Raw genomic sequence first — 17,410 nt, forward strand, 5'->3', positions numbered from 1 at the left:
TTTCTAGCTGGTCCTTCTGAAACAATTTTCAAATAAAATATGGGCTGCCATTTTGAACCTTTTCTGGAAGCAGATACTGTAAATAAATATTGCAAAATACAAGGGCTTTCCATTTTGAAAAATTGGAACAGCAGGCACCCTGAACAAAAGTAAATAGTCCCAACACTTTTTTATTGTGACCAAATTAATCAAGCTCAATGGTTTAATTGTCATTTCAAAGGTAAATATTTAAGTAATGCAAAAATTTCTGACACTGCAGTGCATCTCTCTCTTTAAAATTAGTAACATCACAGCAAAACTGTTAAAATTCATCTTTTTAATATATAATTTTCCTTAGCGAAGCTAGACATACACGCACACAGCTTCTGAATTCGTTGCCTAAGGGTTGGCTTCATACAACCACAGTAACCTGGATATCTCCAGAAAGTTTGGGGGTTTTTTATTATTTCAGTCCGTGATGTTAGAAAGTTTTACAAATACCTGTCCTTATGTTTTCCTGTAATACAACGAGAAATTTCTGTGAAGTAAAAACCACATCATCTTTGTCTTTCCTTAAAGAGCTATGGATTTAAAATAACAGATAATAGAGTTAGTGTCATTATTTTTTAATTACACAAAATATTTAAAGGAAGAATGTAGTTAGAATGTAGTATCTAAGATAAATTGGATTATTCTTTTCTGTTGTAACACAAAACCAAGTTCAGATCTTTGATTTTTGTTTTCATAATTCCTTCTGAAAAAACAGTGCTCTGCAAAGAAGCTCAAGGGTAGCAAATTTAAAATCTGGCTGTTAATGAAAACCTAAGAAACCATTGTTTTTCTTTACATGAAGGTGGCCTGAAAGGTTGTGGAGGTGGTTTTTTTTCCTGTTTTGCTATTTAATTTTGTTTTATTTTCCCCTCACTATAAATTCACATCCTTGGAGGCCCACTATCATGATGAAAATCTATTGAAACGGTTAAGGAAAGTGAAAATACAAAAAAAGAGAGATGTCTGTGCTGTGTTTCATCAGCCAGTGGTTGGTTTGGGTAACTGGCACTGGCGATTCTGACCAGTGGGTGCTGGTCCCAGATACAGGTGTCCCCCCAGCAAAGGCCTGGCCACGTTGGCCTGGATCCTCATTTCTGTCCTCATTATAATGTGCAGGGAGAGGGCACAGGAGCTTGTCTTTTGGCTCTGTGTTGAGCTGTTTGCAGTTGGCTCCAGTTAAGCAAGAGTTTGGTTCTCTAAAGGGACTGGTGGGAAGGGATGAACTCTTAGCACGCCCACGGCTTTGCATACAGCCCTGGTTTGAAGTTGGCACGTTCAGCTTGGGTCACCAGCATTTATCCGCATCCGATCTGGCCTTGTACTACCACGAGCTGCAATTTATATATTCTAAGTATAGCCACAACAGCTTTCCTACAATGGGAAATAAGAGCTTTGAAATTAAACTAATTCTTGCTTTTGTTGGTTTATCTTTAAACAAGGCATCGTCGTTTTTCAGGTTTTTAACTGGCCTCTGTTGGCATATCTCTGCTGAAGGGAGACCCTACCCCAGTTAGTTTCTGCTGATCCAGCTCAGTAAATCTCAAACATCTTGGTCTCTTCTCCTAGAAGGATCCCAGTTCAGTGAAACGCTTTTGAATTAAAACTAGTGATGCTTTTAAATTCAAGCTCACACAAAGTTTCTGAAGAAAAAAAGCCACTCTTCCTCTGAAAACCTGTGGTGATACTCCAGAGCTGTCATTGAAAACAGAATGTTTATTTTTATTTTTTACCACATTCCTGAAAAATATTAATGAGCCAAGATTTTCACCAAGATGGTTTAGTAATTGCCACAGTTGGCTTTAACTTAGTCTCCCACTTTGAAAGATTCATTAAATTTCTTCTGGGTTTTATCCTTAGTGTGTGAAAGTTTATAGGTACCATTCTGAGAGTGGGGGCAAATATACTTAAGCTTAGGAAAAAGATAGGTGAACTAAACTTTCCATTTGGAAGCTATCATGAAAAGTTGAAATGCCTCATCTTTTCTCATCAGCTTCATCCATCTGTTGAGTCCTTAATACAGGAACCAAAACTATGTAGGAGATAGATCCCGGCGTGAATTTTCCAAAGTAACTGTAATGTATTTGAGATGCATGTTGTTTAGAAGTTAGAAAACAAAATGTTATTATTTTTATACTATTGATGCATAAATGGAAATGTTCATTGTTGAATTTTATGTATGATTTGATCATAGTTTATGAGAAGGTAGCTGCATGACAGAATTCTCACTTAATTGCTGTCCTGACAAAGGAAACAGGAAATGGAGAAGGAAGCCTGGCCACAGGTGCACCATCAGTAAAAGCAGAAGAACAAAAACTGTGTAATTTATATTACGTGTATTATAATGTATATAATTTAACCTCACCTAGATAATTTCTAACACATTGTTTTTGCTTATGCTACTAGTTCTTGCTTGGAAGTTTTATACATTTCCTACTGTAGACATTTATATTGGTTCAGGTATATATCTTTTTGCTTTAATATTCTTTTTATCTCAAGCATAGTTTAAGTATTTGAGTGACAGCAAGTGACATTTTCATAGGATAGATTCTGTAGGCAAATGAACAGTTGACAGTAGGCATAATGGCAGCCTGGAATAGTCTGACATGTAGGTGTTCTGACTGGAAGATACTCATTGTGTTGAATGAAGTTCTCATGTAGTAGCTTTCCATTTATATTGTATTCTCATAGTATAGAATTAAATATATACCCATGACATATGCTTCAGATGGTTTTTTTTTACACAATTTCATCACTTGAAGGAAGAAAGGGTATTACATAGTCTGAAAGGAAATTCACCAGGCTTTAGTCAAAGTCCTTGCCTTTTGCATTCTGTAGATGGGAGAGAGTGAGATGTCTTCCGACGTGGATAAAAACACTGTATGTTCCCATACAACATCTCTGTAATTAGATAAGAACAACACAGAATAAAGGTCTTTTTTTTTTCTTTTTTTTTTCTTTTTTTTTTCTTTTTTTTTTTTTTTTAGAAAGTAAAAGGGAGCGCTCGGTCGTTAATTGCATGCCAACTTTTGGCCTCTCTGTGGACTTATAAACCCCAAATATTCATATTCAAGCAATCTTAGTAAAGTTATTGAGTACCTTCTGTGTAGTATGAAATTTCACAGCTGTAGAAAGTAAGAAAACTTTATCTGATTAAAGTTTAATGATAGTGTTTCCGTTGACTTGCAGAAGATTAGATAACTGCTGTTAGCTGAAAAACATGATGAATTCAACATTAACTTAGATTATACTAGTATATTATTTTGCTGTATGGAAGATTGATCAGTAGATCATTTTACTCAAATATCATTCTAACTCTTATAATACCATTTAAAGTGTAAAAATCTTAGTAAGCTGTCTGTAAATCTTAGTAAAGTTTAACTGTTATATCAAGAGAAATCTATGCATATGCCTTGATCAGGTTAATAGTTATTAAAATTGGTTGTGATCTTTGGAAAACAATTATTTGGAACCAGTGATGCTAGAGAAAAGCACTGCTGTTCCTGCAAAGGGGCATTTTCAAACACACTGCAAATTCATTCGTATTATGAATCTGCAAAACGTGTCTTCCTGTGTAGCAAGTTATCAATTTGCTGATTTAGATGATATTACTTAAAAAATGCCACATTACTAATATTTAGCTGATTTTGCCATCTGTCATGAATAATATTAAGACTGTGGATAGCCCTGATACCTTATCTGCATATCTGAAATCCTGTAAAAACCAGTTGGTTTACAGTGTCAAAGACTGAGAAGAGTAAAAACTGGGCCAGGCACCTTCCTCAGCATGATGGTATAAAATTCAGTGGTTACTACCAAATGTGTTTCCATAGTTCAGTTGGTTTTGTCTGTTTACTTTGTACTTGGAAGACTTCTTTCTAATATCTTTTCAGTGGAAATTATTATGAAGTAGTAGTACATACATAAAAACAATGATTTTCATTATTTTTCTTAAATCGGGTTTTGTTGATGATCTACAATTTGAAGTACATTTCAAATCTCTAAAAACAGGTATGCTATTTCCAATGACACAACAAATTCACTTTTTGCCTACATGTTTCAGATGGTGGGAGTACCATCCTAAACACACCTATTTTTTAGTCCATTTTCTTAAAAAAAGAAGAGCCTTGTCTTCACAGCGTGAGCAGAATACTGATGTTTTGTTTTGGCGGCACAAAATATCTTGGAAAATGGTGGCTTTCTTGCCTTCCTAGGACATAAGAAAGATCTTTCTAGGTTCTTGTTAGCAAAATGGGTCACTGCTTTAGCATGATCACCTGGTACGTTTCCCAAAAAGCTTGTCATTCCCAGTTCTACTGAAGTTTAAACGTCCGCTGTAACAACTGGGGGGACTCTGTCATTCAGCCGTAAGATAAGATGTTCTGAAATCCTCTCTTTCATGTGAGAGGACAAGTCACTGGTTTGACACAGATGTTTCCGAATGAGGTTCGATGCTCTCAGATTAGATTATCACGATTGTCCCACATAAACATATAAAATTACGCATTCTTTATGAATACTTTTGGTTCGGGCTATAGGAATGCAAAGCTAAAATTCCATCTGAGACAGTAAAAGATGGTTTATAATTACAAATGAACCAGCCTGGCTGCAGCTGCAGGGAGAGGGGGTAGGGAACAAGCTGATGAGGCTGAAGCCCGAGGTCCGGAGATGCAGACCGCACACCGCATCGGACGGTGCTCGTTTGGGAAGCAGGGTGAAGAGAGACAAGCTGCATTTCGCATAGCTGCTGCCTCTTTCCCCGGTGAAGCAGACTCTGTGAACGCATTCTTAATGCACAAAGTTATGTTTAAGTACTTTTGCAAAAGAGTGAAGTGCAGCTGATCAATGATAAAATGCTTCCAAACTAGAATTACTTGTTGTAAAAGCATATCTTTGAGCGAAGCTGGGAGTGGTGCCTTCAATTGGACATAGATTCTTTGGTTCTGTCTTCCACCTATACATCTACTCTGCTTGTTTTACTTTCCTGCCCAAGAAGGGCCCCTTTTTTTTTTTCCTAGGCATCTAAGGGAGAGTAAAGCAATTTAAAAACCCAAAGGTCAGAAGAGACCACAGTGACTGTTTTCTGGCTTCCTTCAGCATGCAGACTATCACTTTTCGCAGAACCTGGATTAAAACTCGCCTATTTGAAAGCTACCTGATCTTGTTTTGAAACCTGGAAGTGATAGTGAGCTCACCATTTCACCTAGAAAACTGTTTCCATATTTAATTACCTATAATAGTAAGAAATTGCATTTTATATAGAATTAATACTGCTCTACCTTTCATCTGGAAGGACTTAATATTTTCTGTTTGTTTATATGTACTAAATCTTTCATAGTTTTGTTGCTTCTTGTTGTTATAGTGTGGTATACTTTCTTCATCTCCCTTAGCTCTACGATCTCCCTTAGCTCTACGCATGCTTTAGCATTTTCTTGCACTATTTGCAAAAAGAAAAAATTATGCCAATTGGGAAAAGTTTGTGAAGGCCATTTATGTGAAGATGATCTGCCATACAGTGTGCTAAGAAACACAGCCTAGCATACTTTTGCTTTGGCTCTCTAGCATAAAATTGATACATAGCATACTAAGTTTGCAGCTATACTACTGACATGCCTTATTGCTTTATCCCCTAAATTGCTGATAGAAACAATGTGGTGGATGTTAAATAGAATTTAGAGATTTTTTGGAGGCTGAAACATTTATTAAGGCTAGTGCTGCCCCAAATATATAGTTAAACACAAAATTCTGTGATATGGAAAAATTACACTGCTGTATATTTAGCGCCTAGACTCCAGGTACTGACTTTCTGCAGAATCCCTCAGTGCTCTGTGACCGGCACGGTCTGTCCTTTCCCATTACAGAGCTCTTCTGGTGGAGCAGCTAAAGCCGTAAGTGACTTCTGGGTTTGGGTCAGGGGGATTACATTTTTGACTGGAAGGAAAGAAGGGTCTGACTTACTCCTCCATGATCAATTCCTAAATCCAGAACTAAGTATATAAGAAGCTAAAACCAGTTTAGCCCTTCAGCCTGGGAACTGAACTTGCTGGCAAGTGGGCTGAAGGGAAAGGAGGCAAGGAGAGGTTTCGGGGGCTATAGGTTCTTCTTTATGTATTGGAATAGCAGGACTGTGTTCCTTAGAGTAGGTTTTAGCTTAGATTCAAGTTAATATAATATTTACGATAATGGGATGTTTTCACTGAAAAGGCGGGGTGCAGGGGAACAAGCCACAGTGTACAAAGTATCTACTGGACAGACACAACAGTAAATGATTTGTTTAGGTGGAAATAGAAGTTTATAAAACATGAGTCTAGGATTGAACTATGTGTTTTTGCATTGAACTAAATATGGTCATTTAGTGTTGATTAAAAGGTGATTTTAAAGCATACAGATTTGAGGATACAGTCATTGTTCATATGCGATTACTAAAGTCTGAGTTAGGTCCTGGCTCTGTGGAAATTGATGGCAGAACTGAAAAAACATTTCAGTTATGTTCACAAAGTGCAGCGCTGTATTGATTGAAGTGTGTTTTGTTGCTACATTCTGGATAGGCATCTCATTTGAAACACCTGGCCCTTCTTCTGGGTTTGACACATTTAGGTGTTTTTGCAGCATGTTTTGTAATATGAGCTCTAGGCTAGAGATTCCATATCAGTTAAATTTTTTTCTTATCTATCTTTCAACTGATCTAGTATTTTGTCCCATCTAAAAACTGTTCATTGACAACATTAAGGAATATTGTCTGAATGCTGAAGCCATCTCTGTTGTTCATTTCTTTGATTCTTTTGCTCTAATAAAAGGAAAAAAATAAAAGATTTTGCAGGACTATTGAAGATGTTTCTAATGAGGTTCTCCTGTGAAGATTTTTCTAGAGAAATTAAACATGGATTATTTTTTTTGTAGATTTTTCTGCAATTTGGTGATTTAAGTTCAAGAAATTACTAGATTCAGGGTTTGGCCAACAAATGTAAATGGCGGGGTAACCTCTGACACATCTGGATTTGTCCTAATCTGTGTTGATTGAATGTGTTCGTTGTGTACTCCTCAAAGTTCCCTCTTCTGCGTCTGCTGAAGAAGAGCTCTCCAGAAATTGGTGTCTGACCATGCAGTTGCTGCCATGGGATCTTTAAAGACTGCACAGACAATCCTGTGCCCCTGGGTACTTCAGGCGCACATTTTCAGATAGGTTTCACTTGCCTGTCTTCATGCACTGCTCCCTCCTGACCAGTCGCCCCTACGGAGGCAGCATACCCTGAGTTTGTCCTTGTCCACTGCAGTTCAAGGCTTGACAGTAAAACAAAATACAGAACTATTTCTGAAAGCTCAAAGCAGAGAACGCTGACTTAATACTTTCAAGACTTGGAAGCAAAAGAGTACAATAAAAAACCAAACCTAATCTGTGCTTCTAAAGAAAATATGCTAAAATAGCTAAAAACGTGCTACACCTTCAAGGCAGTCTTTGAACATTAGAAGAACTTGCATTTTATCTAATATTCACTCACCTCACCCTCAGATACATGATCTTGGTGTAGTTTCAAATGCAAATGTTGGTGATCTCTAGAGCCTGTACGCTTTTTACCTTTGTCATTTCATAAATCCGTAATAAAGAATGGTAGGGCTAGCTGTCTACCTAATTAGGTTGATTTAAGTTTTTAACAGTCAGCTTTCAATAGATTTAACATATGATATCTTTGGATGTATTTTGACAGAAGTACAAGATTTAAGGCCTTTGGCCAGTCCTTTTCAGGAATCAAGCTGTCTCTTCATCTGTTGTTGTTTCAGTGGTTCATGCGCACAAGTCCAAAAATGGCTTTAGAGATTTGGGATGCAGGAGGAGAGCTTTCCTGCGTGTCTGTTAATTTACTCTGATCAGTATTGGTGCCAAAAAAAAGGAAGAAAAAATCCTGATGACTCACCAGGAGGAGGTTTCCATTCTGTGTGAAGTACTGTTTGGATGTTTCACTAGTGTGGTGGTGTATATAGCAGCTGATAGTAGGACATCAACAGCTAGTGCTTTTATGATGGACACTTACATGGCGTGGGCAGCGGTTCTCAATGCTTCAAGTCCCAGATTATGCTGAGGCTTTTGACAGAAACTGCACATTTCCATTGTGCAATATATCAGTGTGTATCCAGGAGGAGATAAAACTGAGTCAATCAGTTTGGGAAAACTTGTGCTTGGGAAAACTTTTAAACACTTGTTAGGTGTTTAAAAAAATACCAGGTTTTACAGCATTCCAAAGAATGCTTCCAAAAGAAGCTTAATAGCTAATTACTTCACTCTGTTAAAGGTAGGGTACCTCAGGAGTTGGGTATCCGTAGGTCATGCATGGGACAATTAGAGAGGCAGGGGGAAGCGTCACACCTAGGCTGCAAGACTCAGTGATACCTGCCCAGTAGTAACAGTACATGGTGAGTTTTGTATAATATATGTGATGCTAAAGCAAGGTAATTACTGATGACTAAGTTAGAAGTAATAGACTTTCAGCTCGTCTTCCACAGTTTGAAGAATTGTTTCCTGTGTTACGGGAGATGGGGCTGGCAGCAGGGAGAGCAGGAGGAGATGGAATGAGCTCTTACTAAGGAGGTAGAGAAATCTGATGTATTACTTGGGCACTTAGAAAATATTTTACCTTAGCATCATACGCTGTCAGTTCTGGTTGCTTTCATAATTTCATCCTGCTTTCTCATTTTGTAAACTATTTACGCTTCAAATTTTTATGTTGAAATAAAATTAACATTCCAGAAAGCTATCTGGTAACTGTTAGTATGCACCTGAACAGCAGTATCACATTTTACGCAAAAAATGGAAGAATATGTTTAGCATTGCTGTTAAATGAAACGATACCAAAAGTAAATTGGATGCCTGTTCCTTTTTGTACCTTCTGAAAAACAAAAACTAAGCTCAGAGTTGTGTTATATCCCTGGCACTTTATTAAATCCAAAAATATAACAGCTACTTAATAAAACAAAAAAAAGGAAATTCAGAGAATGTATAAGTTGATAATTAGAAAACAACAAAAAAAAACCCTGCTAAACAGCATCAAGTATCTGAAGTTGCACAGGCGTGCAAAGAGCAGACAGTTTGTCCTCAATGTAGTCCCTTGGCTTTCTGTGTGCTCCGAGGTGTATGAAACTGCTGGGAAATACTGTCCATCCCCAGGGATTGCCGTGAAGGAGAGATGTCTTTTAGGGACTGGGAGAGTGGAGCGAGTCCTTGTATCCTGTGCTTACAGTTCAATCTCAAGATCAGGATTTGTCTGCAGAGATGATCTTGGGTGCAGCAGGCATCTGTGGTTTAACAGGACAAAAAGCTTGTCCCTCTCGTATCCAAAATATGTGCGTATCTTTGTACAGTACTCACAGTTCTTTCTCATAGGTTCACATGCTTCTCTTTCTTTCTTTCCTTCCTTTTTTCTTTCTTTCCTTTCTTCTCTTTCGTTCTCCCTCTCTCTCATATAATCTTCTATGAACAGTATTTTTAAATCACTGTTCTTTGGCTAGATTTTTGGTTAGGCAAGGGTGCAGATCATTTGGTCTCAGACATAAATTTGATCAGCACCTCATAGAATCGTAGAATTGTTTAGGTTGGAAAAGACTTTTAAGATCATTGAGTCCAACCATAAACCTAACACTGCCAAGTCCACCGCTAAACCATGTCCCGAAGTGCCACATCTATCCATCTTTTAAATCCCTCCAGGGATGGTGACTCCACCACTTCCCTGGGGAGTTCTCGTAGTGCTTCTGCTTTGCCCCAGGGTGCTGGTGGCTGTAAAGGCTCGGACCTGAGCAGTGGTCTGAGCTCTGAGCTGCCAGACCGGGGTGCTTGGGGAAGTGAAAAATGTTTTGAAATCTTGCGTACTTGCTAGTTCAGGAAGCAGATCGATGGCTGTCCAGCCAGTCCCCAGAAAGAAATATTGTGCTTTGTCATGGAGAAATCCTGGGGTATCTGTGCTTATGGTGTATATGGGTTAGAGAGGAGAGGAGGCATACCACCTCTAGGAAGTCCTGTTACATTTTTCCTTGATTTGAGAAAGTCACTTTAGTATATAGTGGGAAGAGAAAATTAGCCTTGCTCTAGGGTGTTGGAAATCAAACAGTTAATAGTACAAGAAGTCTTTATGGCTCTCTTGTAAATCTTGCTCAGTTAAAGGGAACATGGCAATTTTAAATCAGCTGTCCCAGGAAGTCAACACTGGTTTTAAATGTGTGCAAACTGAAAACAATCTATGCCAGAACTTCTTGTGCTAGTGCCAGCTAAAAAGAAGAAAGAAAAAATCAAATTGGTGGGTTTTCAGAGTTGATAATTGTGCTTAAGTGTTATGCTTGTAAATTACTGAATAACTTTTCTGTTGATATAATAGTTACTGTATGTAAATGTACATAGTGCCGTTGCAATAATACAAAATACCTGAAGTCCTGAATTCCTTGCTAAGCTCGCAGCGTTGCAGTTACTAAAATACAACCCGATGCAATATATTGCCATTTGGCTTAACCTGAGATGATTCCATGAATGTCAAATAACATAATGCTAAGGATATTCAAAATTCATGCAAAATGTGAATATCAGTATGTGTGACCTCAACTATATAGTAGCATAATGTGTTAAATTATCTTGCTATAGTTCCAAAAAGCTTCATGGACTAGGTTTTTAAAAAGTGCTACTCTTTAACAGTGGGAAAGAAGAAAAAAAAAAAAAAAGAAAAAATTCTACCTCCTTTAGCTTTTTAGTTTACCTTAGCTTCTCAAAACTCCCATATCTCAAACTGTCTTTATAGGGTGACAGTCCCTGCCTGTGTCTGTAGTCATTTTGGGCAGAGAAGATCTTTGCTCTGAAGGTGAGGTAGATGTACTTCTTGGTATGAGAACACCTAGTTGCACACATGGCAGTCTCCAAGTTGTCTTCTATTGCTGATTGCACAAAAATTTGAAAGCAGAGATTAAAATCAGCTTCTATTCCTTTTTATTGGTTTTATGTGTTAGTCTTCTCTACTGATAAGTGGCATCTGGAGAGCATGCTACAAAAATGCATTTCTATCAAACATATCAGTAAAATTAATACAGAGATGCTAAATAGTCTGCAGTTGGTAAAGTTCAGGACTGTGGGGTTCAGCTGAGAAGAATTTAGAAGACCAAGGTGAAATCTGACTGCTTCAACAGAGTTGTGCTATTTAATACTTGTACATAAATTTTGTATTTTCAGCTTTGAGACTGGTGTTGCAAGGGCCCAGGCTACCATTCAGTGTGCAGTTGCAACAAATTTAGAGTTTGCTGTGGGATTTGTATATGGACGAAGACAGCGAATAAAATTAAAAAAGCAGAAAGGTTAGTTAGACTCTGTGCTGTCAAATTGACTCTGCCACAAAATGACTTGGTTATGTCAAGTGGGAAGAAATACTGATATAAAATATTTCGGTATGTGGGTATTACAATAGTTCTTGATGATAATATGAGGAATTCTAGGGTACAGTGTTACTTCTGTGCAGGTGAATTCATATCTTCTGTATTTAAGGTTTCTTTGGAAGAATAAACCAAAAGTCTATTTAAAGAAAAACCTTGTTTTAAACTGCTCATTTTTATCTGCTGCCTAAAATACTTGAATTACAAATTTATGTGCTGAGTTACAAACTTATTTTACGCTACAGTATTTACCATAGTGTGCTTAGTTGGGCTGACCTAACAGTAGTTGCAGACAAATGATTTGACTGTTTCCATTTACTACAGTTTTGTGTATGTTTTAGGATAAATTCTTACTCTGAGTAAATTTATGCTGCTTTGTAGCGAAGCCTGGTACGCAAGATGAGGATCTAGCTGCATGAGTAGATTCTTAATTTTGGTAGTTTAGCAGAGGACATGTTTATAGTTCAAAAAATAAATAATTCAGAAGACTGTATCTGGTTCGTGTTGTCTATTTGGACCCTTACTTAAAAATTACTAGTGCAGTCATTCCACTTAGAAACAGCTAACTATTACATATGTGAACTTTTACAGCATTACGACTTTTTTAGTAATGTTCATATTCTGTATCGTGGCTTGGTTAGGCATTTCACATTATAACAACACATTTGGAGGTTAATTTTAATAGTGCTTGTGTTGGCTTTTTGAAAGCACATCAGACTTTTCTTTCTAAATTTCTTCTGAAACTCTTGTTTTGTGTGTAAGGTGAGTCACTTTCCCTAGCATCAAAACTTTTGATGTGGTACATGTTACTAGAAGTATTCAAGAACATAACGCTCCAAAAGATTGTAGCTACTGGAGTTGAGGAAAGACTTGAACACTGTTACTTGTACCTGCTAGTGCAAAATGTCAAGAAGAGTATACTGACATTTTCGCCAGCTAATATATTATGAGGCTACTAGAAACTTTGGATGATGCCATAGAGCAGAAAACTCTTTTGACTGTTTTAAAATTTTATCACTAATGATTGGGGTGTTAAACTAGCCACATTAGGCACAGATCTCGGTTCACAGAGAATTAAAGGCATTCTTATCTGTTTTTCAGGCTATCTTGATATTATTAAGAAATTACTGAATTATTAAGAAATAATTCTTGTTGCCCAAACTTTAAATATTTCCGTCTGTTCTCTGAAATTGAGCAGCAGCTAAAATAGGTATTTCCTAATGCACTAGTGCACATTGCCATTTTATATAATAGCTTACTTTTGTGTCTTTAGGTATGACCCTGTTTTGTTGACATCTTCTTACACTAAGATAAGACTGCAGGTCTTTAGTTCCTCAGGTGAAGTTCCTCAAGTGTCGATCATCTTGCTAATCCAAAGTGAGGCTGAAAGTAGAATTTTACATGGTGATTTTAGGTCCCAACTTTTGTTTAGGTGTGTTTGCCACAAGTTTCCACATTCATCAGTTCAGAAAAGCTGACTGAAAATTTCTCCATTGACGTAGCTACGTACTACCATCCCCTGTAAGACATTTTTAAAATCTAATCAAATTCTTCGTGTATGCAATTACTTTCAGCCATGAGTGCTTTTTGAAGGCAGCACAACCATTCAGTTACTTTGTCAGGCATGCACCTGCTTGGTTTGGATCAGTTTGTAGTAGTTAAGAGCTCAAAAATACTGAAATACAGGGGAGGCTGTCTCACGGAACATCAGCTTACGAGTGTTGTAAGGTAAGGAAGAAGTTTCTACGTGAAGTACGTGCCCAGACACCTGTAGTTTCTGGTTTCCTGATGAGGGAGACAGCCTATAGGTCCCTATAGGTGGCTTCAGTTCCATCTGCCGTACTCTGCTGTCTCGCCACTCTGCTCCCCACTTTGGGTGCAGGCGGTTGGCAGATCAGGCAGTCCAAATAGCTGGACCTGGCATGTCTGGCTTATTACATGTCAGACCAAGGCCACTGAGCACTGCTTCCAGAAACTTGGGAAGTGTATTCTTACAGCTGTCAAATTTAAAGCAAGTTTGCATTAAGATGAAGATGTGCTTTGATCCTTAGGCTTCAGCTCACCGTTAGTATCTCAGCACTTGGTTTGAATAGAAATCTTTTTATCTACCAGATTAGTAGCTGCCAGGGGATCTGATTGTCCCATCAATTTCAATCTAGCGTAATTCAGTAGGAATTTAAAGTTTTTCTCCTTGAACGGGTGTCTCGGTACTCTCTTTGGGAAGTGAATTCTGTCATCTGGAAGCTCCCATTAACCCCTTCCTACCAGCCGTCATACCTTAGAATTAGAGACATTTACAAGTACAGAAGAGGAAACAAGCTTCAGGGGTCAGAAACTTTCTCTTACATTAAACCTAAATCCAGATAGTGTAAAAACATGCATGAAGGAACTGGGACACTTAGCGTGTGGTTCTGTGAAGAAGAAAAAAATCCAGTCATTAAATTACACCAATTGACACTGTGTAATTCAGTGTTCTTAGATCCATACAAAATTCTAAGGCTATGCTGCTATTACACTTATTTTTTTAATTATTAAATTAAGATTGCTTGCAAAGCAATTAAAATTGTTTAACATCTTGTTAATGACTGGAGGCCTTCAACAATTTAAGTCTTTTGCACTGTATATTAGAAGTTTCTTTGGCTTCAAGGGGTGGGTTTTTTTAGTGGTAGAGAAAATTTCACATAAAAACTTGTAATAAAAAAACAAACTTAGGTGTAACAGAGTTATCTGTTCACTATTACTGAAAGGCTTGTTCTTGGATCCTTTTTCTGTGTGCTCCGCTGATGTGAAAAGCTGGCTAAGATAAAGCTGGCAAAATTCATTTGTTAGCTGCTCTAATGTATGAAACACTTTTCTTGATCTCTGTATGACAGTATTAATACAGCCATTCATTGAATTGCTTCCCAAAAAATATTTTAGAAGCAAGAAACCTAATGCAATTTATATTTTGAATTCATTGTAGATTTGGAATATAACAAACTTAGAGAAAAAAGTTAAATCTGTGATTATTTTTTTTAAAGGATTTCTTGTTGTTGCAATAGTTTTTTGTCTTTAACACTTCAACATAAATTTCTGTATTTAATGTCAAAAATCTGGTTCTTACCTACTCCTATTGTTGATTTACTGCCAAACACTTTGACAACTTCAAATGCTTTTTTTTTTCCTGTGTTCTCTTTTTCATGTCTAATAATGCTTGTAGAGCAGACATGTGATCAAAGAATTCTAGAATGGTTTGGGTTAGAAGGGACCTTATATCTCATCTAGTTCCAACCCCCCTGCCATGGGCAGGGACACCTTCGCCACTCGTCTCTGGTCTCCACTCGGACATCAAGCCGTTGGCCACAACTCTTTGAGTGCGACCATCCAGCCAGTTCCTTAGCCACTGAGTGCTCCATCCATCAAATCCATGTCTCTCCAATTTAGAGACAAGGATGTCATGCAGGACAGTGTCAGATGCTTTTCACAAGTCCAGGTAGATGATGTCATTTGCTCTTCCCTTATCTACCAACGCTGTAACCCCATTGTAGAAGGCCACCAATTTTTGTCAGGTACAGTTTGCCCTTAGTGAAGCATGTTGGCTGTCACCAACCACCTCCTTATTTTCCGTGTGCCTTAGCATAGTTTCCAGGAGGATCTGCCCCATGATCTTGCCAGGCACAGAGGTAGGACTGACTGGCCTGTAGTTGCCCGGGTCTTCCTTTTTCTCCTTTTTAACAATGAGCATTATGTTTTCCCTTTTCCAGTCAGTGGGAACTTCCCTGGACTGCCATGACTTCTCAAATACAGGTGGTGACTTAGCCACTCCCTCCGTCAGTTCCCTCAGGACCTTTGGATGCATCTCATCAGGTCCAATGGACTTGTGCATCTTCAGGCTCTTTAGATGGTGTCAAACCTGACCTTCTCCTACAGTGGGCAGTTCTTCATTCTCCCAGTCCCTTCCTTTACCTTCTGCATCTTGGGCGGTGTGGCTGGAGCACTTGCCAGTGAAGACTGAGGCAAAAAAGTCATTAGAGTTTCTCAGCCTTTTCCATATCCCAGGTAAACAGGTCTCCCATTTTCTTCCAGAGAGTGCCCACGTTTTCCCTCGTCTTCCTTTTATCACCAACATACCTATGGAAGCTTTTCTTATTGCCCTTGGTAATAAAAAATTGCATCTACGTTTGTGGAAATGTTGGGGAGGAGGAGGAGTATGGGTTGGGGGGGGTGGGGGGGGGGGCTTGCTGAGGCAATTCTTTCTAGTTCTGTTTTCATCATCTTCCCCCAGAAGCTATTTGGTTATCTCAGTAAACCAAAGGGATAGTAAATTTACGATGCTGTGTAATAAGTTTTTTTCTGAAAAATTATTATAAGTTTTTAACGACATGATGTTTTTTCTGGCTTTTCATTTGCAGTTTGACTAGGTGACATGACACTTTGTCATACATTGGCACCTTTAATTTTTAGCTTGGGAATCTGCCTTGTTCTTTCTTGTTGGTGAATTTCTTAGAGTAAAAACAACATGGTATTTTATCAAGTAAAAATTATCACTTCTGTTTTGCATAATAAAGTGTGCAAACCAGACGAATAAACCAGTTTCATGCCTCTGTCCATTCATTATTCTTGAGCCTGCATAATTCTGTATTGCAAAGTACTGCATTAAAAAAACGGAATTGGAAGATAGAAAACTTTTTATTTGTAGTGATCTGCAAATCGAAAAAAAGTTAAAATACAGTAAAAACAGCTGGTTTTGAGTGCAAAGCTATCAGTAGCCATTTATGTGATGGTCTGGGAATTACTCTTTTTTCCCGGTAATTAAGAACTGTGTAGCAAAGGTTCTTAATGCCTCCCTGGTAGCTTTACACCAACTTTCTTTCAGTATTGCAAATGCTGAGTTCGTGCTTGAGTATCTTTGTTAGGTATCGAACTAAGTATCAGAATCTAATTATCTTACCGCTATCGGATGATTCTTATGATCAACTTTAGGAGATGTTTAATGTAATGCTTTGTCTATGTCAGCTGTAGCTAATACTGCAATCATTGCCACTGAATTTGATTTATATTTTTTTTTCCAATTACAATCCACTGCAATGAGACAGCCTGCCAGAAAGCGAGGATGGTGTGGCAGAAAACACCATGGATGCCCAAGTCCCAAGGCAGCCTTACCTGCTAACTCTTACATTACTACTTACAACCTCGCAGTTTGCAAACTACCAGCTTGGGTATTTGTCTATTTTTAGATTTTTAACTGAAAAAGTCTTATGTGACTAGAAATGCTTCCATATCCATCACTTGCTTAAACTAGCCTATGACCGTACCCATCAGCGAAGTTCTTCACCAGCTGCAGCTCTCTCTGGTCAGCTCTAAAGTCATCAACAGCCTCCCTGGAAGAAGGTGCGTGTTTTCCTTATTATGCTTCTCTAAACTAGGTGAGGGCTGAGGAGGTACACTGAGACAAGTTTTGCCCTGATGAGACTCCACAGAGAGATACTAAAGAAGTTGAGACTCATATCCAGGGGACGAGTAGCAAGTGAGTTCAGCTGGTGTCAGGATGAGGTGTGTTACCATGGTTAGGAGAGGACTTGAGCAGGAGATGAGGAAGACTTTCAGGACTGTACTAAGTGCAGGCTGTCTGCCTGATACATGTGGGGGATTAGATCCAAGAGGAAAAGCGTGGTGAGGAGAGGAAAAGGTGAAGGAGCGAGAGGAGTTGGTGGTGAGAGTGCAGGAACGAGCTTTCCAGCAAAAGCCCTGAAGGCATCACAGCTGCTTCTGCCAGAGGGGTAGACAGGGAGTCATGCAAGAGGCTTTTTGCTTTGCTCCTATGTCAGAAACAAACGAGTGGAACTGAGGTGTACCCACCAAGCTTGATGAGTTCTCTAGACATCCCTTTATTACATGCTCAGGAGCATGGGTTTTGTGGCCTGTCCAGCATGGACATTCTCTGAGCCAGAATCTGAAAGGATTCTGGCAGGTTTGCAGTGCTGACTGCTGACCTGCTCTGCAGAAG

At 38.4% G+C, this 17,410-nt stretch overlaps 1 protein-coding gene across 14 annotated transcripts in view; it reads left to right on the forward strand.

The window, feature by feature from the left end:
- Positions 1-17,410, forward strand: part of MBD5 (methyl-CpG binding domain protein 5) — a 147,410-nt gene that overhangs the window by 56,901 nt on the left and 73,099 nt on the right. For 2 of the 14 annotated variants that reach the window (XM_075028976.1, XM_075028977.1), the window contains exon 1: positions 16,653-16,794. The exons of the other annotated variants lie outside the window; for them this stretch is intronic. The gene's annotated coding sequence lies outside the window, so the exon portion shown is untranslated. Of the gene's footprint in view, positions 1-16,652; positions 16,795-17,410 lie in introns of those variants that run through there. 14 annotated transcript variants of the gene reach the window in all.

The sequence above is a fragment of the Buteo buteo genome, chromosome 5 (genome assembly GCF_964188355.1).
Source record: "Buteo buteo chromosome 5, bButBut1.hap1.1, whole genome shotgun sequence".
NCBI classification, from domain to species: domain Eukaryota; kingdom Metazoa; phylum Chordata; class Aves; order Accipitriformes; family Accipitridae; genus Buteo; species Buteo buteo.